Consider the following 25,244-nt stretch of genomic DNA (forward strand, 5'->3'; position numbering starts at 1 on the left):
TGCAATCCCTCTACCATTGGACCATTATGTCCCTTAAGAAATGATATAATGTCAAGGACAATGTGTGGAAATCAGAGGAGGAAGAGGTGTGGGACATGTCTCTTTTACTTGGAGAAAATTATCAGTGAGATGAGACAGACTCTGTTCCTGGGGAGTTTCCAGATTTACTGTTTACCAATTGATTCATCCTCGAAATTGAGCTGTAAAACATCAAGACAAAGGATGGTCTTGCTTACTAAGTCTGTCCCCCACAGGGCAGCATGGTGTGCTTCCAACACTTTATAGGCCTCCTCCAGATGACTCAAGGGATGGGAATTTCACCACCCCTTGTGGGAGATTCTTTTATGGCCTCTTAAGTCTCACCCATTAGGAAAGTCCTCCTGATGAAGCCATTTTTTTCCCCTTTTCTTCAGTTCATTCATTGCCCTTAGATAATCCCCTAAAGACCACCTCCACAATCCCTCTCCCTCTGTGGAACTTATACTTTCAATTATCTGCAAACAGCTATCAGGGTCCACCCCACACACATGCACATACCCCTTAGCTCTACTGCCAACTTACACACATGTAATTCTTTTAATCTTTCCTCATACATCAAAACCTCCAGCTGCTTAATCATTTTAGCTCCTCTAATAAGCAGTGAATTTGAAGGGGGATTACGGTCTCCTTCTCCAGCTTTTCTCATGTCAGCTGTATCCCTTCTCCTCAACCACATGCCAGATTTCTGTATGCCAATAGCCATTCATCAACGGAAATGAGGTTTTTCTGGAATGCTGTGTTCTATAGCACAAAAGAGGAGAAAAATCCCTCCTACCCATAACTCATTGCTAGGGTGAATCAATATTTATACAAACTAATAAGGAGGGGAAATCTGAGAGAAATTTAAGACTACCCAAGTGTCCAAACCACTGAGAAACTTTTTAACCATAAGTAAAAATTTCAAAATACTGTGTTTCATTTAAACGTGGACGGCAGACTAATAGAGGAAATTCAATCACCTTTAGGTAAAAGAAGTGTTGAAGGGTTGGCTACTCACTTCTTTATTGATGAAATATTAGGTTAGATGAAAGCCCAGAACGCAGAGACCTTTCCCTCTTGTTCTTTAACGGCGGTCTGAATCGCTGGTGGTTTCCATGGTCCCTCAAGGGACTCATACACAAAGCCTGACTATAATAGGAAGCCTCACTCTCATTACACAACCTCAGATGCTCCAGTCTTCAGAATTGTTTTCCAGCTGCATCAAGAGCTGTCCCAACAACGCTGCATGCTCTTCGGGTCTCCAAAACCCCACCTATAGCTCCTCTACCTCAAAGGCATCTCCTTTGCCCATCTTCCTTTCCAACCCTCGTCCATCCATCAAAACCTAACTTCAGCCCCGTTTCCTCCACGGAACCTGCCCTTTCCTCTAGGCCTCATTATGTTTAATGTCTATACCATTAAAATAAGCTATCTTGCATTACTCCTTCCTCTGTTTGCTTTGAGAGTTGAGAGTTTTCTCTCTCCACTGCTTTACAAACCCCCCCTACAGCAGGGATTATGTCATATTTTTTCATTATCCCCCAAAAGAACCAACACACTGCTCTCCACAAAGTGGGAACTTAATAAATATTTCTTGATTCCAAATGCAGTGAGAACCTCATAAGAAAGCTCCCAAGCATTGAAAGGGTTTTAAGGATTTATAAAATAGTACATATGTTTTGTGTTCAAAATAGTAATTTTCAAAAACTACTATCTTTTGCCTTCATCTCTATTACTGAAGAATGAAAAAAAAGTAGCAAAGCCAACAGCTACATATTCCATTTGTGATACCCAAAGTTTCTTCTCATCTTTTCTGGAATTAGGTATATATGTGGCTAGACTTCTTTTGTGTGTGTGGAGAAACCACCAGAACACTGGTACCAATTTCAATGCTGCTTCCTGTATTTTGAATATATGTTTTAAAAATCCAAAGTGATGAAAGTACATTTAATCCAAAAAGTGAAAACTTCATTCATCACTCACTCAAAGGAATGACAAACTATTCCTTTCAAAAAGATCTGACTTAGAAGTAGATACAAGACCTAACAAAATCTTCTTTATAAATAAAAATCCTCTACGTGCTTAAGTAGAGGGATACACATGGGTATCACCTTACATATGGATTCCTGTGTCACTGAAAAATTGCATCTTATTTTTTTCAACCATCTTCAAGGAGTCACCTTCAATTTAAGGGTATTTTTGGATTCCCAGGACCCATAAGTGTTTCCTCCAGAACAATCTGCTTAATCTCCCTGCCTACCACCCATTTCTACAACATAGAACCCTACTGGGCATTACTGTTCCCCGAATTTAATCCTCTTACTTCATGGTGACACTGACTCACTTCCTTAGTGTAAACCATTATTCCACAATTCTCAACAAAACTGGATTTCAAAAATAAACACAGGAAAAGGTAGAGATTACAGACCTAAAGATTAGTCTTTCAAATGAACTGATTCCCTCATCTAACTCAATGTGAAAACTCCAAACAAGTTTGCCCTCAGGGTTCCTCATATGAGTACACAAGGGCATTCAGGATTAATTCTAAAATGTGTAAGACGCTTGCACCGCACTGAATATACATAAATATTTGTGATGTTGTCTCCACCAATTCTTTTTAAGCACAGAAGAAATAAATGCTAAAACAACCAAACAGCAAATATTTTGGTGCAGAATTAACCAAATGGTGTGTTTTCTTCCTTAGCGATGTGGTTTGTATCTGTAGGCTAAGATTGAGATAAGAATAATCATGTCATCAGTATTTTAATTTTCATGTAAAGAACACTCATTAACCTCCAATCAGTAGAATAAACCATTATTTTACTTTAGTTGTTCATCTCATATTACATTAAAATCAGGAAAAATTCATTCAGTTGGTCAGTCAGCCAGTCAGTGAGAACTGGAATTAGTAGGATATTAGCCATGGTGTTACTATAAACATACTCTAAACAGAAGTTTTGTGTTTACACAGTAGATAAAGAATGAAACTGTGGCAGTAATATTTCAGATTTTCTCTCCTCCTGATAACACGACTGTTAGCTCTACAGCAGCACTGGTCAATAGCACTTTCTGTGATGAAGGAAATGTTCTCTATGTGAATTATCCAAATATTAACCTCCGGCCAGACATGGCTTTTGAGCACTTGAAATGTGTCTAGTGCAACTAAAGAATTAAATTTATAATTTTATTTAATGTTAGTGCCTTGGGTGATAATAGAAGATAAAGCCTATAATAAAGGCAGGAGGCCCTCCATTTTCGGTGATCCAATCATTTTCAAAAATTCTTATTTTATAAATGAAAATTATTATTATTATTAATTGTGAAATCTATTACAAGTAATTTACCTGCCATATATTTGCAATTTGCAGAATTCCTTCAAAATTGATATCTACACTGATAGAAGTATTATTTCTCCAAGAGAAAATGAACGAAAAATCCTTTAAATGCAATAACCGTAAACAGAATCCATTTACAGCCTCACGTTCCCTTTTCCTCATTTTCAAACTCCACCACAATCCAAGGATTAAAGGTCTAGCGAGTTCTTCCAAGAAAAGATAAAATCTAGGCAGCTTGGAGAAACGCTCTCCGTGCTGGGATTCCAGTTTGCTTGTGACTGTCTTTGGAACCAGAGCCCATGGTTTCTTTTACCTTAACATGGCTTCTCAGCCATCGGCCAACCCTGAATGGCCCCTTGTTGAATGAACCTAACCTGGGCCTTCTCCTGAGATTTCTGTCACTTCATGCGTCATTGGAGCTGCTTGGGTCATGTTCAAACAAAAAATCCGCATCACTTCTGGTCAGGGTTCTGCAAAGACGTTGTCTCTTTGCCGAGGCCAGTCATGATGGGCAAACTCTGTAGGCTTCATAGTTTGTTTAAAATAAGGATAAAATCTTAATATAAAAATTAACCTCGTGAAAGTAGAATTTTCTTTTCTTCTGTGTTTTCAACCTCCAATGAAGATGCCTGTTATGATCTAATGGGCTCTAAAAGGTTGAAAAATACTCATCAACAGTTGTCATCTGTGTGGAGTGGAACCGGTATTCATGTGCCATTTGGTGGGGGAAGAGGAAACAGAGAACATTCACTCTATTCTCACACCCATTTGCATTTCTAGATCTGTTTGGGTTTTTTTTTGGTGGTGGGGGGCTGAGTATTTTTTCTTTGTTTTGCCAGTTTCACAGTTTTAGAAACACTAATGATATGTAGATGGTGTCCATTACAGTCTACAAATTGACCGTTGACGAGCAGTAGAACATTCTGAAAGTTTTCCATTCCGTAACTCAGCACCGTTTAGATTTTGCTTCCCCACTCCACCTTGGTGGCATAACCCAAATCTCAGTTAATTGGGATAATCACCCATTGTTGTTATGGTCAAGGTCTAGGTGAGTCCATGGTGCCAACCAAGACCTGGGAAGGGGGTGCCATGGGCGCTTTGCTGTCAGGTTTCCACTGCGGCATGTCCCAGCTGGTCTTCATTCATCAGTCACTCAGGCACTCAGGTGGCCGCCATCCCTTTCCACACGACATTTCTGTCCCTGGGGTCCGTCACCGTGTGCTGCCATGTTGGTCAGCCTGCCCCTCGGGAATCTCTGGGAGGCTGTCTGTACGTGTCTCCCAGACCCACTGGGCAGCCTGTCCTGCTCTGGGGTCCTGCCGCCTTCAGGAGCTCTGCGTCCCCTTTGCTCACAAAGCTCACAGATCTATCTGGCGTGTTTACAAATCCTTACGGATCTAACTAGATCTGGTCCCGGCTCCTCTCCCAGGACTCACCAAGCTCTCTCTCAGCACTTCTCTTCCTCCTCTCCTCCCACACTCCATCCAGGGAAATGTTTTCTGGTGTGACAATAAAATCCCTCATTCCCCAAATCTCTAAGTTTTTGACTACCCCTCACACCTTCTCTCTTCTCCCTCTGGCTTTGACTTTTGTAAACTAAAAGCAAAAGGATTTTTGCTCTGTCACATCCCCGAGGCTGTGAGCACTAAACGATCTAGCTATTTCAATGTGGGTCTAAGGTGGTACTGATGGAAACAGGCGGATATGGAAAGAATCTTCTGAACTACTAGGAGACAGGAAAAACAATTATTTAAAACAGTTTTAAAAAGTCTACTACAGATAGTTCCATTTGCAGGGGGTTGGGCGGGTGACAATAATGTTCTACTTAGACACAGAGAACTGATGAGGCCATATAAGTACACATGATCACAGTGGTGAGTGGTTTCCTCAAGGGACTCTCATCCCAGATCCTGGGCATCTTCTTCCAAGATGTTTATCTTCCCTTGTGAGATAATAAAACAAGACCTTACATCTGAACTTTCTTCTACAGTAACAAGTGAGTTTCTCCTTAGATCTGTGTCCGGGAGGCTGCAGAAGAAACTCCTATACCAACCAGGAAGTGAGCTAAATAAAAACTACATCTCTTCCCAGGTTGATTGTAAGAGGTGGTCCTGCTTTCTGTACCACAAAGGGACGCTAGTGCAGAGTCTTTGATGTTTCAAAACAGTGATGCGTTCTGAAGTTTGGATTTGTGAAAATGTGCTATTTGTCTGCCTTGCCTTGGGGTAAAGCCCAAGAGGACATGTAGAATTCAAAGGTGCCCCTCCTCCACCAGCCCCTTTGCTTCTCCCTGCCACCTTCACCTTTCCATGGCCTGGGGGGAACAGCTACCTTCTTGTTCCATAAGTCTCGCTCCCCCAAAATCTGTTGTTGGAATCCTTTTATTCATTAAGACAACACACATTTATTGATCTCCTACCTGTACAATGTCAGGCTCTAAACGGTATTAAGAAATGAAAATGACAGTCATCCTCAGGAAGAATTTACAATCCAACGCTGGAAACCTTCTCTCTTTATCTCCTTTTTCCTTTACAGGAATCCTGCAGACACTGTTGTATATTTCTTGGAGATATTTTATAAAATTCTTCATAATTCTATCTCATGAGCCCCTCTAAACTGGAGGATGTTTCCTGCTTCTTCTATCTTTCCAACACAGCACCCATATCATTAAATGTTTTTACTGACTATACATTATCCATACTTCTCTGGGATGATAGATACATATTGTTGCCAGAAAAATGCAGTTTCAAAATCCAACATGAAATAGTGAATGGTTAATATTCCCATCAAAAAACTAATGAATATTCCCATCAAAAATTGAAATTAAAAAGCCATCAGGGAAGAAAAAATAGCAACATTATAATTATGCTTATAAATGCTGTCCTCTGTGATAGCTAAATTGGAAAAAAATGGTTTCAAGGCCAAGAGCTAAACTTTCCAATATTGTTCTTCAAATTTTACTCAGTATTTTCACTACTCCATGCTTGCCCATAAACATAACATTTATCATGTCCAGATTTAAATCGCAGATTATTATCATAAACATAAGGCAGGTAATTTTATAAGAACATTATTTGGTGCACATTGACGTGAATGGGATATTTACATAACTATAGGATAGTCACATTATTACTTCAAGTGTCAGAAGAATTGCACTTCTTAACACATGTACAAAAACATTAGTGTTTCTTCTTATTTCATTTTTTTAACTAAGTAGGCCATCAAGACTATTTTTCACACATTTTACAGCAAAAACCTGACCTCAAAATATGTCATGATTCATCTGGCAGCTCTTTTGTAATTCATTCCTACACTATGAGAGATGAGAGGGGGAGACAAAGATTAAACACATATAGAAACAAGAATTTATATTTATTATTCCTATTTCAGGAACATACCCATGTTTCTGAAATATTTCTAGCAAACTGCTGACATTTTGCTGCATGACAATTTAATTCTAATTTTGGCTTGAAGTCTTTCTTCGGCTGATCTTTGGGAAAATGCACACTGTGGTTTATTCACTTTGGAAATGATTCCAGAGTGAAGAGTGCCCTCCAAAACGAAGCTGGCTCTAGCTGCACATAATATTTTCCCCAGAAGTGCCTATAAAGTCGACTAAAATAAGAAAGTGCTCGTTATTTTTGATAAACAGTAGAGACTGGAAATTCATATTTCATTTTCGTACCAGAGGTGTGGAGTTGAGATACAGTAGTACACTTTTTCTGTGCAGTATAATGGCCTATTATTTTACGAATTCCTATTTACTTTGTGTCGGTAGCTTAACTCTGAGTGAATTCTACCTTTCTTCTCTTGCTAGCTAAGTGGGGGAAAAAATTACCTCAAACCCTACCAAGTGTCAAAGCTGCCTTAAAATATTGGTATTTAAAAGAGGTATAATACCAATAAGTCTGGGGCAATTAAGAGTCCTGAGTGAGGGCATTCAAGGCTGTGTCATGTAGCTTGTGACAGAAATCTTAAATCAGTGTGGCAACACAGATGGCATAACTTTCCCGCAGACTAGAAAAAAAGTGTTGTCAAACCCTTAGCTTGTGGTGATGACACTTAGTAAGTATTGCTCTAATAATGGGGCAAAGAATATATAAGTCCCTCCAATTCTGATTATTTTTTTTTTGGTCAGAACTTTGAAGTTTTTAAAGCTCTGTTCTCTTCCTCTCTGCCAGGCTAATAAAAAGAATTATTATTACTACCACATTTGTGTCTTTTGGATTCTATTTTTGGCTAATGCAAGCACTTTTACAACATGATCTTGAAGGAGCAATTAAAATTAAGGAGCCTTATCCAACAATTACAGCACTTACGGCAATTATAATAGTAACTGAGGACGTTGACGACTTAACTGAGTTACCGGGACGCTGCATTTTTATTTTGCTTTTAAAGTTATCGAGAGCTGAACAGTGGAGGTTCGTAATGACTTGGTGGCCAGATTGGAAGTCTGAAGCCCTGTCTGCCACACTGCGAAGCCATCAAAGGAGGTCTGTCCCACCAAGCTCTCCATTTTCACAACAGGATATCTGGTTTCTTTTATGAGGATACAGCTACGTTAATTTGGTTTAGTGGTTTGTTGTAGGTAAGCGGGCTCTTCACAGCACAAACACCAAAATCCCCTTAAAGCAGATTCTTGTTAATAGCTGGGGTCTGATTGGCAGATTTGCATTGTAAAGTGTGATTCGGTTGGATAAATATGTTTAGTCTAGTAAGCACTTTAGTGATTGAGTGTCTGTTAATGGATAAAGGTGGATTATGGTGAAACCTCTACGGGCCGTCCCTGGGCACTTAGCATCCTGAGACGCGGAGGGGATGGAAAACAAGCTGGCACTACAGAACCGCTGAAGGGCCATAAAATGTTTCCAATGTTCGGTGCTAATGCGGGGCTTTCAAATTTCAAATATTAATTTCAACAGAGGACAAAAAAAAAAACCCCAGCAAATTAGATGGCAGGGCTTTGGTAACTTCCAGCAGTGACAAAATAGGGATGTCCCATATGCATGCTTAAAAGCTGACAGCTTTCCCTGGATTTAAAAGCAGAGAACGTACAGAGAGGAAGTTCAGGGTAGTTCATTGACATCCGAGAATGAATCCAACTCCTGCTGAAATCTTTGCCTTCGGATATCCTGCAGGCAGAACAAGAATCAAAAATTTTTTTAAAAAGACTTTCAAGTTATTGTTAAAGAATGTTACCATGCCTGTTCCTCTGTACCTACGTGTACACATAGTGTTTTACACTTTTCTGAAAACAACAGACCGTTGTAATAATTGCAGATACTAATTCCTTCCCTCCCATCTCCAAGCAGCTGGAAATGAAGACTCTTCCATTTCTTCCTTTTGAAAATGAGTACCGTAATTCTTCAAGAAAGACACCAGAAAATGTCACTTTTTTTTTTTTCTTCTCAGGTGAACAGGCAGAGGTATTTTTAGGAGGTGAAAATATCAGCTTACTTCAAGGATCTAAATGGTATTTTAACATCCCAGGCTCTGGGACAGGGATGTTGGAATGAACGTCTGCTCCCAGCTGGTCATGAAGTGCTTAAGACTTCAGGAACTAGTATATTTTTGCAGATTGGCTTTTCTACTGAAGTTAAACATATTTCAACCATCTTTCTCCAAGACTCTTCCGATCCTTGCCCAGGGTTCACCAATTTTTATAAGCATCAGGTCATGGGCATTTATTTTCAGGACACTACCCCCTCAGAACTTTGCGATACCAACTGTTCATCCATTACTCTTCAGCCACAGGTTTCCCTAGAGTAAGTGGCATCGGGAGACGTATAAACCAGGAATGACATTCCGCAAACCTGAGATAAAAGTGTGGCTGAGCCTTCAGTTTTCTAGATATCAGAGGAAAGTATTATTCCAACACAAGCACTAACAAAGACCAGGTGAAAGTCTAGAGGTGCTAGCCACTAATTTATTATATGACCTTGGACAGATCACAGCCTCGGTGGGTTCCAGTTTCCAATACACACGGTGTTGGCGATTAATATGACGTTGCTGACACCAATTCATGGTTATTAATGAAATGGGATAGTTACACATATAGGTCCCAAACCTAGGTTTTCAGGAAGTAGAATTTTCCTTATTGTTGTTTCACAAGACATAATTTCTATTTTAAGCTCCAGTCCCACTGGATGGAGGAAAACATATAGTTACATATAACCCTAAAATATAGTTATTATCATAAAGCTATAATATGTATTATATATGGTATTTTATATATTATAGTTTTATATAAATATAAATAGCACATATATAATTATAATTATATATATAGTTATTTCAGGGTGACTCACTCCCTTTCACCCAATTCCTAGAATTGTACCTAAGCTCCAGGGCACTCCCAAGTGCCAGAGGTGTGTCATTTGTTGGGGAGAGGGGCAGAAGGTCTGGTGTCTGTACCTCATCTGCTCGTGCTAGTACCTGCAAAGGCACCTCACTCTCATCTGGTTTCCAATTCCTGATTCACACAAACCACGGCCCAGTCTCCAAATATCACCCGAGATCTGTCTCAGGGATGTATGTGTTTCTCTTGGGAATGTAAAATCATGGGCTTTTCTCACATCTCACGGGGGCATACGGAAATCTTCATCTGACTCCTATGTCTGAACACCCTGATGCAGCCATGCCTGTTCTCCTGGCCCTCTGCCACATGGACCAGAGAACTTGTCTTGCTACCAATGGTTAGGCAAAGTGCAAATCCCCGATGCCCTCAGAGCCCTGAAACCCACACTGGATTTTATCTCATGACCCCATACAACTGAGTCCTGGTGCAGCACTTCAGAACCTCAGCTGTCTTGCTTGTATTTCAATTCGTTCTCTCTTATGGAATCTTTATTTGGTCTGGTAGGGATAAAATTAGGTCTGACTAATCCCATATTTTATAAAGAAACACAGGGTGACATGTTCAATGACAAACCAAAGCTGGTGCCATCAGCTATGTTCGCACGTGATTCTACAGATGCAGTGACTTTAGCATAAGGTGTTAAGACTGCTATTAGCATCATTCAGTTGACACCAAGGATGGGGATATCCACAAATTCTCCAGTCCTGCTCTTCCTCATCACATCAGCCTGGACCAGGAACTCGAAGCCCAGCAAACTGTCTTTGCATGGTATTTTTGCCTACCTTTAATCTGGAACCCAGAGTCAAAGATGATTTAGAACAAGAACTATGCAGAGGATGAGCGTGCAGTACAGTTCAATAATACGTGTCCATGTGAAGAACCGCTGAGAGGCTCTGGTGTTGGACAGACTTGAGTTAGAATCTTGGCTTTGCCAGTCTCTAGCTTTATTCGTTTTCTCTGGTGCGCAGTAAATCACACAAACTAGGCAGCTTGAAACAGTCACCTTTTATCTCACCGCTCTGTAAGTCAGCAGTCTGGGCATGGGTTGTGTGGCTGGCCCCTCTTCTCAGGGTCTCAGCCACTTCTGGGTTCTCATCTGGAGCCCAGAGTCCTCCTGCAGTCAGTATTCTGATCCTGTGGCTATTGGACTGAGGCCTTGGTTTCTTGCTAGCTCTTGGCTGGGAATGATCTCAGCATCTAGAGGCTTCGTCCAGTCCTTGCTATGTAGCCTCCTCCGTAGGCCCTCTGTCCATCGCCTGCCTTCAGGGGGGCACCGCCCCTTCTAGGCTCATTGGAGGTCAGGTGCACACAAGACAACCTCCTTTCTGATTTACTGAAGTCAGCTGATCAGGGACCTCAGTACACCTGCAGAATCCCTTCTGCCATACACCTCACCTTCACGTAAAAAAATTCCACATTTCAAGTACAGTGAATGAAAGTATTTTCCAAATCTTCTGGTTTTACATTCTATGTGATTAGAATTTATAAAAATAAGAGTTAAAAATATAACTTCAAATAGATATCTTTGGTGGTTTCTGATATTGTCCTTTATTAGCTTTCTTTTCCAATGTATTCTTTGTCAAACTCTTCTGGTTAAGATAAATTAAGGTGACAGTCCCTTTGACTTGAAAACCAATCTTATGTTCCATTATTTGCAGGAATTTTTTTAAGTGGGCAGTCTTAAAATTTAACTTTTTAGCATATAAATTTATATCAAAAAAATAATTGATATAAAATTACTCTTATCTGTGGCTGCAATGTGACCTGGGTCAGTGTATACTAAATCTTCAAATATCAATTTACAAATTTATAAAATGAGGACACGAAGAATTTTATAGGGCCAAATTGTATGAGAATTTACACTTGGAGATCTTGCATATAAGATCAGTACGTATACAATTAAACTTTTGCTCAAACTACCATAAAACAAATGCTTGTAACATCAATCCTGTTTTTTCTTCCAGTTTTATTGAGATATAATTGCCCTACAGCACTGTATAAGTTTGTGTACAGCATCTATACTATATTTTTAACTAGTCCTTAACACAAACTAAAGGGCCTTGTCTTTCACCTACAATTTGAGACTATGCTTTGACTGCAAGTCTAGCAAAAGAGGCATATTTGATGATGGCTTTGAAAAAGAGAGTGCTTTCGGTGTGGAATTAGCACTTTAAGTATTATATAATCAACATTTATGTTTCTCAAAAGCTATAAAAATAAGCAATCCTGTGACATAACACAAATACATGTAATTTTACCGTTTAAAATTACAAAGTTATATGAAATTATATATAACTTAGTTATATAAAATTAGTTATGTATCAAAGATAGCCACTAAGGTTGCTACAACACTGTCATGCTTAAAAACAACTGAAATTGAGACTCATTTAGAAATAGTTTTAACATGTACCTGCTCACATGTAAATAAGACGTGTGGGAATAAATTACCTTAAATTCACGAGGAGACATAAGTTCCCCATCTTTCACTTAGGAAGCGTCCAACTATCTTGACGCATGTAGTTGCAGATTTTAAATGCAATCAGTATTTCTTCATTAAAGAAATAAAGATTTGCGTAAGTGTAAAAGAAATCTGCAGCTGATTATGTTTGTTTCTCCATCTTTTCATTATATATTTGCCACCAAATCAGAAAAAGCACTGTGAACCTGAAAACCAGTGATTAGTTACCATATAATTAAAACTTGAGATATTATACAACAGTTCACATAACATGATTTTGTAGACTTCTGTGTGGAACATATATACAGTTTCATGAGTTTGATTCCTTAGACATAGAGCATTACACTTAAGAAATATTTTTCTGCCTAAATTGTGTTTAGAAATCTTCTTTATTTCTTTCAATTATTCTTCCAAAAAAGAAAAAAAGATGTGCTATTTTCCTGCTGTAAATATTTTATGTTCAAAAGATTTGGCCAAATGGAAAAAGACATGGTTATAGTCACATCTGTAGAAAACAAAACAGAAAAAACACTGGAATTAGATTTTTGTGAATAAAAAACAAACAAAAAAACCCCCAGAAAAATAGGTTGCAGCCAGATAGGTAGGTGCTTTGTTCCTTGCCCAAGCCCTGTCTGAGAGAACATGAAACACAAAGGGCGTCCACATATCTGGAGGAAGCAGCTGCAAGAGTGATATAGGGCCTATTCTTATAAGGAAAGAGCACCAGCAAATCTGCTTGAGCATGAATATTAGATTTGCTGAGTTCTGCTGACATCACCATGGGAGATAAACATATTAGGAAAACTGGGCCTCCTGTGGCTGGAGAAATTTCCAGATGAGAGGAGCGATGCCCATCCTGACAACCTCGGGTCCGGCTGGAGGCTGCAACCCCGCCAAGTGTCATCTTAAATACCACTAGTCCAGAACAAGTGGATCAAAATGAACTCTGAACCTTTGTTTCCTTCCCGGAAGGACTAACAGCTGCCTGCGTCTGGAAACGGTGCGAAAGTTCTTTACAGCTGTAACATAATAAACAAACTAAAAAAAAAAAAAAAAATCCACACAGTCTACTGTTCCATTTACATTCTTGCCCCTTCTCTGGCCTCATTAAATTGTAATCTCACATCTAATTACATTTTATCAATTTATTATTTCTTCAACTTGAGAATTAAATTGAAAACATATTGAAGCAAAAAAGTAAATATCTCACAGTTGTTCTTTCTTGTTTTGTGTAAGTGCGTGATGACCAGGATCTGAGTTGTACGGGGCAGTCAGCGTGGATGGTGTGCTTTTGGCAGTAAATGGGGCGGGTAGTGGGGGAAACCAACACGTTCAAGCTGTAGAATATGATTTACCAGCTCTGCAGCTCTGGGGTCTACTGCTTCATAAATATAAGTGACAAATTATCAATAAATCACTCTTTGGTTCACCATAATGCATAATGTTTATTGAAACCCAGTTCCAATAAATATGACTCGCCCTTTTTAGCCAAAGCATAAGAAACAAAGATGACAGGAATTACAAACAGAAATGAAAAATAGGGAATAAGCGCCTGGCCGGCAATGAACCTTCTTTCTTTCTAATCCAGTCTTAGACCACTGAATTCTGGAAGATACTCTCATATGTGTACACTTGTTTCAAAATGCCATTTAATTTTCATTTTGACTTGAAGAATTTACAGAATGAGGCAGTAAGAGTAATGTCTGACCACTGAACGGTTCTACTATTTTTTTTCTCATTCATATGCAGAAGATTCAGAGAGATGCCACTGAAATGGCAAGAGCATCAATTAAACTGTCACGACATGTCTTGGTTTGAAATACAATTTCCCCATTCTTTTTCCAAGAAAATGACCTGTAGAAAAAAATAAAAAGCAGTCAACACGTCCTAAATATATGCAAAATTGTCCACTGAAAAAATGGAAAGGGGTAAGAGAAGATTAACATTGGAAGTCACTGGTAATTTGCCTCTGAAAGTTTACACACACATTGTAGCCTTTGTTCCACGCATATTCCTGCAAGAAGACGGGGGGAATAGGGACTTATTACTTATAACTGTTATTCTTTATTTATCACATATTATGATTGTGATACACTTTTACGCACTTTGTGATTTATCTTCTACGTTTTAAACGTGAGATTAAGGCGCGTTGCAAGCCGTGCTGTTGTAACTCGAGATTAAGGCGCGTTGCGGGCCGTGCTGTTGAAACGCGAGATTAAGGCGCGTTGCAGGCCCTGCTGTTGAAACGCCCTATAACTTTACAAACTCATTCGGCAGCTGGAAGCAATTGACATCGGGTAGCATTTGACTTGAATAACACTTTAAAAAGTCAACTTGAATCTTAATTGAAATGCCCTATATTTCACATTGGAGATATGACCCAGTTCTAGCCTTTTGTTTCCTTTTACAAAGCAGAGGCGGCGAAGTATCGTCCTAATTATGAGACTATTTATTATGCGATTGTTTATTATTATCAAAGCAGCAGCATTCACCCTAACAAAGACTTTTTCAAACCGACTCTCTGAAACCTGTGTCTGCGTCATGTGTATTTATCTTTTTCTGGAAAATTGATATAATAAGTAAAATTTTTCAATGAGCAAAAAAATTGCCATAACCTGGACTTGTAAAAATAACGTTTTCTCTTTGGCCTATTATAAATCTTCAGCCTTTTCCCTCTGTCTACTTATTTACATAATTGCTTCTACCTCTTTTAATGCGTAAGTGGTTGATGTATTTGCTTACATATGTGTGATGCTGCATGTTCTTATCTAAATTGCCTAGTGATGACTTCTGTGGGGAAAGAATCTAAAAAAGAGTGGATGTATGTGTATGTATAACTGATTCACTTTGCTGTACACCTGAAGCTAACACAACCTTGTAAATCAACTACACTCCAATAAAAATATTTTGACAAAAGATTTTTTAAAGTGCCTAAAAACTATTATATTAATTGTAAAAGTGATAGAAAAAGGGATGAATTAACAACCATTTATTTCTTATCAATAAGAGCCAACTCTCATTCAAGTGCCAGACCACTGTTCTAGCTGCTTCACCATCTACACACAATTTCTATAAGAGTTAGTTACTATTATTATCTACATTTCTTGGATGGCGCAAATGAGTCACAGAGGGGTTAAGTAACTTGCCCAAGGCAATGTGCTAGTTAAACAACAGAGTCAGGCTAAGAGAAAGAGCTCTACCCAACTTCCTTCACCTTAAGCATTATGTGTGTTCCTGAAAGTATACATGCCCATCAAACATTTTAAAATTGAATTATACATTAAATGCAAACTGAGTATTTAATGAAGTGAACCACCTTATGGCCATAATACTCCAAATTTATCTGTTTATAAATTTAAATTTCATTGTATCATGTTGAGTTATTCAGTATTCTTTAGGTGCCTAGTGACACAAACACAACTCCAACCCTTTGGGTCAAAATAGAGAGTATTATCACGCCTGTAACTGCAAGGTCATTTCAGGTGTGACCAGACCCCGACGTTCCAACCATGTGAGAAGCCTGCAGTCCCTTTCTGTGCCCTGCAACTTTGCCTACTTCTTTGCTGGTTTCATTCTCAAGGGAGACGTGTATCCACTGGTGAGTCTTGAGTTTAAGTTGTCCCTGCAGTCTGACACAGATCACAAACAAACAAACATCTTAGGAGCTCGAGCCGAATTTCCACGAGATAATCCTCAGTAGCGGAGCTGGGTCACACACCAATGCCTGGACCGTCACTGTGCCTGAAGAAAGAAAGCGGAGGGTGTGGTTGTGAGAATCAAGTCTGCTCGAGCTGGTTTAAGCTGAGAGGGGTTTATTACGCACATGTTCATTTAAGACACACGTATTTCTCAAGGCAAACAGTTTCTTTGAAGGTCATAGGAAATACACTAAGAGAAGGTTAATCTTTTCCGTGTAAAAGGATTGGTTTCTAATGTAAATATTCCATGCTGATTGTGGAATACTGCATTTCCTCTTTCTGTTGTCGCTCCTAGCTCCCAGGGTGACCAACTGCTCCCGGTTTGCCTGGGACTTTCTTGGTTTGAAAGGTGAAAATCTCACAGGCCAGGAGCTCATCAGGGCAGGACAATCAGGGTCAGTTGGTCACCTACCTCACCCCTGTCCCTCCTGGCAGTGATACCAAACAAAACTGACCAAAACCAAAACTCGAAGTCAGCCAAGTAAATGCCATAGGATCCAGGAAGGACAAGTGAGGGAACAAAAAGATTTAAAGAGCCTAAATCTCTGTAACGAAGAAGAAGATGAAGAGAGGGAGGGTCCAAAGCGAACAGGTTCCCCTACAGAGCACATCAGAGATTATGACATGGGGTCTGTAGAGGCCTCAGGTCTGCTGAGAAGTCCGAATCCAGTAAAAAAGGGACTAAGCCCAAAGGCCCAAGACCCACTGGGCCTTGGGTGATTGGAAGGCTCAGCTGGAACCCAAAGGTGTGCTTTGCTTTCATTCTAGACTCCGAGTATGTGCTTGCAGGCTGACAGGAAAAGTCTCTGATAATTGGCTTACATGGCATCTCCTTTCGGTTTTAAGGGGGGAAGCACTGAAGTCTGTCAGACAAAGACAAATATCGTATGATATTACTTATATGCGAAATCTGAAAAATAGTACAAATGAACTTATTTACAAAACAGAGACAGATTCACAGACATAGAAAACAAACTTACGGTTACCAAAGTGGGGGGGGGGGCATAAATTAAGAGTACGGGATTGACAGATACACACTACCATATATAAAATGGATAGGGCTTCCCTGGTGGCACAGTGGTTAAGAGTCTGCCTGCCAATGCAGGAAACAGGGGTTCGAGCCCTGATCCGGGAGGATCCCAGATGCCACGGAGCAACTAAGCCCGTGCGCCACAACTACTGAGCCTGCGCTCTCAACTGGAGGGAGCCCGCGCACAGCACCGAAGACCCAATGCAGCCAAAGATAAATAATTAATTTTAAAATATAAATAAATAAATAAATAAATGGATAGACAACAAGGATTTGTTGTATAGCACAGGGAACTATGTTCTATATCTTATAATAATCTATAATGGAAAAGAATAAAAACATAATATATATGTATATATATATATCTCCAAATCACTTTGCTGTACACCTGAAACTAGCACGATATTGTGGATCAGCTACACTTCAATAAATAAATAAATAAATAAATTTTTAAAAATAAAATAAAGTGGTGGAGCACCAGAAATACATACCTACCCTTGCACGCTTAGAATCATTTCTGATATTGACTACCAAACCCTCCCACCCGTAGTATATAATTGAAGTCCTTATTAAATCCCTCCCTCTCCCCCCAGCCGCTAGACCTATCCTATTGGGTCCCAGACAGGGGAAATCCAACTCCCTTTTCCACCCCTGGAATTTGGGGGGTTTCTATCACCATGGGGCCCATTCGTACTTCAACTGAAAGGCAGGACTGTGAGATTATTCCGTGCCTGCATCTAATTTTACTGAACTCCTAAAATACCTCCTCCCCAAGGGAAGAAGCTGATTTATTTCATCAGAATAATTCAGTAAGTAAGAGGTAACCAAAAGTACTTTGCATTCTGCCTATTGGACATAGGAGGTAAATATCAGTGTTCATATTCCCCCAGAGTCCGGCTCTCTGCCTGCTCCTCAAATCTCCCCCATGATTTACTACAACCTGTATGCTGGGGACCCCCGCATCATCTCCCATCCACATGTCTCTGCCCTGGAATTATCTGGAGCTCCCCAGGTTGCCAAACCCTTGAGGCTGGGCAGATTCTACCCCCATGCTCCCCAATACCACGTGTGGGCCTTTCTTTCCTCAACAGCCCCTATATTAGACAGCAATGAGATGGAAAAGACGGGTATTATTACACCTTTATTTTACCAAGAAGGGAACTAAAATCCAGCACGTTGAAGTGGCTCATTCAAGGCCACATATCTAGCTAACAGAAAAGCCAAGCAATGCCTACCCAATCTTGAAGCTTTGGTCACGAGGTACTATTATACTTTTTTAGGAAAAAGATAATGAAGTACACTCATCAAATGCCACCCAGTAGGTGACAACCAGCCTAACCCACTGCTGCTGCATTGACTGATGGTTGAAACAACCTGCATCCAAAGAGCAAAATATTTTAACCAGGTGTTCTTCCTTCAATTTTAAAAAAATGTTTCTCAGGTCAGATTGTAAGCTTGGGAAATAGAACAATTGACAATTCACTTGCATTTAGGGCTTTGTAATGTACAAAATGCCTTTATATATCTTCATTCATTTATTCGTTTCACCAGTGTGTGCCAGAGTTTTTATTTGATTCTCATAATTCAGGGAGTCAGGGCACAAGTCAGCATTCCTACCTCACATACGAGGAAACTAAGGCTCAGGAAGGTGACTATTTGCTCAGAGTCACATGGTTACTGGCAGCATTGGGACTTGAATCGAATGCTCCTGGCTTCCAGTACCAGGAGTGCTGAGAGTTTTAGCATTCATTACTATGCTTTCCATGCCAGGAAAATTGTCCTGATTTGGTCAATGACAAAGCACAAGCAGCTTTTTTGCCGGGTTATATATTGTTAACTCAGAAGATGAAAAGGTACAGGTGTAAGTTTTCTGCATCAGAGTCACTACACTTTTTACCTTAAAGCTTTATTTCCTATTATGGAAAAGATTATACTGAACTACATTTTTTTCCCCCTCGAGTGAAGCAAAATAAATTTTTTAAATGCCTATAACACTCACCTTTAGCTCTATGCATTCTGTGCATTTCATATGTTCATTTCAGAATAGCTTATGTTAACCTCTAGGTTACATATTTTTTAAGTTACTTGCTATATTTTGTTTAACTTTTGACTCTAATTTTATCCTGAGTGTACGACGTTTAGATCAGAACATTTAAGTGTTTATATTAATAGTATGTCTTTATCTTGCTGACGCTGCCCTCGAATGATCTATGTGTTTTTACAGAAGATGTCTCACAAAAAATTCTCAGCTATTGCAATATAAGTTCTCTCTCTTACTCAGAGTATGCTTTTGCTTAAATTTTTAGCTAGTTATGTTTTGACACTAAGTCTTTTTTAAGTGTAATCAAAGCAATACAAAATTTACCAAAGTCCTAAAATTACATTACTAAATATTTCCATAAATAACCTTAAAGACTTTTGACAAGGCATTTGAAAAAGTTTCCGACTTTAATATCTGGTTGTTGACTTAGAATCCTTAAAAATACATGAAGTTATTTGGTTTGAAAAATTATGCTAAACAAAATCAGAATCTAAATGGGATTTTAAGTCCAGCTCTTAATATCCTTATTTGATTAAAGTACTAACCTCATTCATAAATGTCAGCGAAAATCACTTGATGCTGGTTTATATAATATTCTCATGTTGAACACCACATTAAAACAATCCTTAAAATAATAATAAACACTAAGTTAATGCTGGATTTTTGTATCGCATTTTAAGAGGATAACTCTAAGAGAAAAATAATAAGGCAAATGGACATGGAAATAACTACTTACCAGTCGTTCCCCTAAATAATAAAGATCAAATTAATGATTTCATTCCTACACTATTACTCCTTTGGATAACAAAGCTGTAAGTCTAATAGCATAAGGATGTTGGAAACCTCCACTGCACTTATTTTGGAAGGCATTTGATGGGCCAAGGGTGAGGGGATTCAGGGTAAAACCAGTGAAGAGTAGAGGCATACGCCCATTGTTATAATTCATTTGCCAAAAAAAAAAAAAGGAGTTCTTTACTCATAAAGAATGTCGTACAGGATACTTGATGGCTATTAAGACAAAGTCTGTGGATGGTAGGGCTTGCAGAAGAGGTATGGGCAAGGAAGCCAAGTCAACACACAGAGTAAGAGTCGATTCTAGTGATAATAAATCACAGCTCCTTCATGATGGAGGGGTGCCAAAATTACCTACTTCCCTGGGGTAGCTGGCTAGTCTCTGTGGGGAAAGGGACTTTGCTGGGGGCTCAGCGGACGCCTGCTTGCCTCCCCAGCGTTCCACCACTCGCTGTCTCTCTCTCAGGATCTTCACTAGATCTGAAGAGGACGACTAGGTTGACCACCTAAATTGGCAGTAATCAGATCAGCTTGGGCGAGGGGGAGCCCGTGTTACTGGAATCATTTCATCGCTGTCCCTTTGTTCACGAGCCCAGGGAGCAGCTCTGAGCTGGTGAGGAGAGGCTGGCTGAGACTGAAGCGGTCCCGTCTGCGGATCACGGAGCCCACGGACACATCCTGTCCCAGGTCCTCATTTCACCCGTCTCTCATATTCCTCCTGAACTTCCAGCCAACCTGTTAGCCACTACTCACGAATTCCTCCAAGTTTAGATCTCTGGCCCTTTCTCCTTCCAAGCAAAGCAAATAATCAGACGCGCTGTTTGCGATTTTTTTCCTACTGGGGAGATTTTCCCTCCCCGAGGTCCTGGGCCACCTCGGAGGAAGGCTGCAACGCGGCACTAGTCCAATTCTAGCTGGAACCAGCATGTCATGCAAAACCACCTATGGGCCACACCTGAATTTTTGCCTTTTCAGACAACTGATCAAAGGAAACTCCTCAAGGAACCCGGGGTGGATTGAGGGTAAGAGATTAGAGCAGCCGAAGCAGATGCCAAGATAAGCCAAGGCACAAAGTAGGCGCAATGTGTGTACATGCGCCTTCGGTAACCTCCTGAATCCCATCTCTTAGGTACCACTGTCGCTTGATGATGGACTGCTTCTGAGCAAACCCAGCTTTACGAAGTTTTGGATTAAAAAGGCAGTTCAGGTCAAATGTTCATTTGGTGCATCTTAGCCAGGTTCTGTGTCTACCAGGGGCCAGTAGCAAGTTGGGAGCAGTAGCTATTTCTCAAAGAGGGAAAGGATTTGTTTCCCAAACCCTAAGAGTCTTCTCTTGGGGGTGGCCAGGGGCTGCATACAACATCTCTATTTTTCCACAGACGTTCTGTGTGCCATTGGATCTTCCCAGTCATGAAGCCCAAGTAGCAGAATTTCTTCTGCTTCAGCTTGGACCATCTGCAGAGCCTTTTCTTGCTCTGGGACCCACTCAAACCTGACAGCTTCATGGTAAATGGGCAACTTAGCACATTCAGATGTAGCTTATGTTGCTACCAGAAGCCTCTTTTTTTTAATGAAAAAAAAAACCTGTGCTTCAGACGAGTTAATCAGTTTCACTGGTAAATAATGCATGTGTACATACACATATGTAAATGCTGTTTCCTAATCAAATAAGTATAAAGCAATTTGTATATGGTATTTAATAGCTTCTTCTGACTCAACAAAATGTATTTTAGTCTAGTTAAAGGCAAAATCCCACAATATGCTAAGTTCTATTTTTAAATTTTACTACATCAACATGTTATTGAATACTTTGACCATTTTCATTTATCTTTTCTCTCGTTTTTATCATTAGGCATTTTTTGAAGAATGTAGCATTTCATGGAACTAGCAAATGATTAATAAGACTTCAGTTTGGGGAAATTAAAGAAATTAGTCAACATGCAAACTCTCGCTGCCTCATCTGGTCTCTGTCATGCATGCCTAAATTATCTATGCATCATTTTATCTGGATTTATATCCCTCACTACAGAAAAAATTAAAAGGTGAAAAAATAAAAAAATATTCAGAAAGACTGTGTATGTTAACAAATATCCTGAAAAAGAATTCTCCATTGATTATTGATATCACAGATTGATGCATTTATTCTTTAGGGCTGAAGAATTAGTCTTCTGTTAACGAAAAGGAAATAGGCAGCTGGCTTGTACTCAAACCTGGAAGAGCTGAAAATATACTGATTAAAGATGACTTTGAAAGAGGAAAAGGCCAGAATCCTGTTACAACTAATCATTTTATGTATTGCTCTCTCGATCTTTGCCCATGTGCATGCACATTTTCTACATTATTCATTAATACACTCGACAATCATTTACTGAGTCTCCTATATGCTGGCATTGTTATAAAGAAAGCATATGCACAGTTTTGTATTTACTTTTTCAACTGAACATGATAACATACATTTTTGTCATATTCTTACTGGTCAACGTCAACTTCTCAAGCATCATTTTACTAAAACACGAATGTTATGGAGCTGTAGGTTTTTCAGTTTTCACCTTCATAGACAACTCCTCATTACAAGGCAGTATAACATAGTGACTAAGGTTTGGGTTCTGGGGCTAGATGGATCCAAGTCCAAATTCTGGATCCCCACGTACCATGAGACCCACTAACCACTCTAAGCTTCCTCATTTGGGAATAGTGATCACAGGAGCACCATTCCTGTGGTTGTTTAAGGATTAAATAACACAGTAACATATGAAACGCTTAAGACAGTGCCTAGCACAAAATCAACACTGCTTGTGTTTTTCTACATATCTCTCTTATCAACCAGTGGAAGTTCTTTTTATTCTTCATGGTTCATCTCACATATTCTCTCCTTCATTAAGCTTTTTCTCATCTTTCCAACTGGAGATGCTCTTTCCTTCCACCAACCTTCCACACATTGTGTTTGTATCGTTCTTACAGCATTTGACACTTTACCCTTTGCTCTCAAAATGTGTACACCTTTCTCTTACTCACATTGCCAGATTACAAATTCCTTAACAGTATCTTTCTACCTTTCGCCCCTACTGGGATGCCTAACGATCTTGCACATTAAATAGATGCTCAATAAATATTTACTAAGTTGGAAAAATTGTGGGTTGTGACTATATTCTACAGGTAGAAAAACAATGATACAGACACGTGATGAGTTTTCGATTAAAATTATTTTAACGTTCAATTGATTTTAGTTTCCAATTAAAAATGATCCATTCCTTTGCAAATCAGTAACACCTGAATTAGAGACTGTTGTCCTATACCAAGGCCTACCTTGTTCTTGGATGATTTCAGTACTTTTTTAATTCTATTGACCACTTGCAACTTTTTATTCCACATAAGTTTATGTTTCTCTTAGAAACTAAATACGTCATCTGGCCCAGTTACAACTATTTTGGTTCTCCAAACAAATAAATGTTTCCCAAAATCTTTTCCTAATGTTCTGACTTACCAATTATCACGTACTTCTTTGCTATATTTTGTTATGCTATTTTTTGCATAAAGCATCAGAATTATTTTCTTCTTTTTGCAGATTATTCTCAGTTTACAAGTATTTGCAGTATCTATAATGGTGTTAATTAAACTCACGAAATAATTTTAATGTACCTTTTCTGTATCTATATGAGAGAACAAAAATGAAAAATGACTTACAGCTTTTCAAGTGTTGCTCAAATCCCAAAAGCTTTGCTTCAAATCCACATGTTACCATAAGTAACATCATCATAAAATAATTTAAGAGCATGAAGCAATCTGATTGGCCTCCAGCCATTAGTTTATAAACTTATCAACATAATTCCATTCTTATCTCTTAACTGATGACCATGAATAATGAGTTTAAAATGAAGCTATAATTGCATTAGTCATGGTTATCCTTGATGAATGAACAAATGCAAAAATTGTTGCACTACAGAGATACACATTAATATGATCATCCATGTAATTATAGTACAGTAATTCAGTGCCCTTATGTAGTCAGTGTATAACATATAGACACATCACTAGAAAAAAATTTGATTCAGATTTTTGTAAGGATCCACAAAACTCTGTGTAAGTTATTACAGAAAAGCTAATTACAATGTGTGTCCTTTGGAAAGCTTGCAACTCACCTAACTTCCAAAGTAAAATAAAATCAGCTCAATTAGAGACAAGTAATAACAAATGATTATTTCTGTTTCTAAAGCTGCTAGACATCTTTCACAATTTATCTTGTGATTACCTTGGACTTTATACACTTTGTTTTATTAACACCCATTACAGTTAAGAATGAAATTATCACACCAACAATAACACACTAATCTTGTGTATTTGCTGGGCACTTTCTAATTCTCAACCATTTCACCTGCAATATCTTATTTGAAATCAATTTTTGCCTAATGTGTCAGCCCCTGTTGGTATGCAAACGACCTTGTACTACAGGGTTATTTGGGCCCTCGTAAATTCTTCCCATGCTAAGGAAACTCTTGGTCCCAATTTTCCCAGCAATATCAACTACTAAGGTATTGTCCTCACCCCCAAAACCTCCCTCTGCTTTGTGATGCTGAGTCTAGGACCCTGCAGATTAAATTTCTGCTTTGCCACAGGCTTCTTAAGGCTCTGTCAATAGGGAGAGAGACAAGGACAGAGAGGGAGAGAGAGAACAGAGGAGAGAGATGTTTCTGTTTACATCCTGTCTCCCCAGGACTTCCTTGGTGGCCCAGTGCTTAAGAATCCCCCTTCCAAGGCAGGGGACTCGGATTCAATCCCTGATCAGGGAACTAAGATCCCACATGCTGCGGGGCAACTAACCCCGTGCGCCACAACTACTGAGCCCGTGTGCTCTGGAGCCCGCACGCCACAACTAGAGAGAAGCCCACGAGCCACAACAGAAGATCCCGCATGCCACAACAAAGATCTCGCGTGCCACAACTGAAGACCTGAAGCAGCCAAATAAATAAATAAACACATAAATAAATAAATAAATATTTAAAGAAAAAAGCAAACATCCTGTCTGCCCTCTGTGGCCTCAGGACACCCACCTCCACGCTGGCACCTGGTTCCAGCCTTTCCCCAGCACTCCCAGAACCAGCCTCGTTGCACCCTCAGAGGTACAGCCCAGCCAGGACTGCACGCTCCTCAGAACAGTCTCCACTCTACAGCACCCTTTCTTCAAGACAACAGGTTCTTTTTCCTTCATGAGTTCATTTTGATTTTTCAATTATGTAAAATATTTACATAGCTCCAAAGTTGACTCCACCCTATTCCCTTCCCTCACTCTATGGGTAACCACTTTTATTGGCTTTGAGTTTATTCTTGTATTACTTCTTTTGAAAATATGAGAAAATGGTATGTAGTCTTTTTTAAGTTTGGGTTTTCCTTTATTTCCGAAAATTAGAGGCACAATTATTCCATGTTGTGGCCAAATGCTCAATGACTGAATGTTGAATTTTAGAATCTTATCAAAAATCCTCAGCCATGAAAATTTCCAGATAGGGCATTTTCTTG

The sequence above is a fragment of the Eubalaena glacialis genome, chromosome 9 (genome assembly GCF_028564815.1).
Source record: "Eubalaena glacialis isolate mEubGla1 chromosome 9, mEubGla1.1.hap2.+ XY, whole genome shotgun sequence".
Classification (NCBI taxonomy): domain Eukaryota; kingdom Metazoa; phylum Chordata; class Mammalia; order Artiodactyla; family Balaenidae; genus Eubalaena; species Eubalaena glacialis.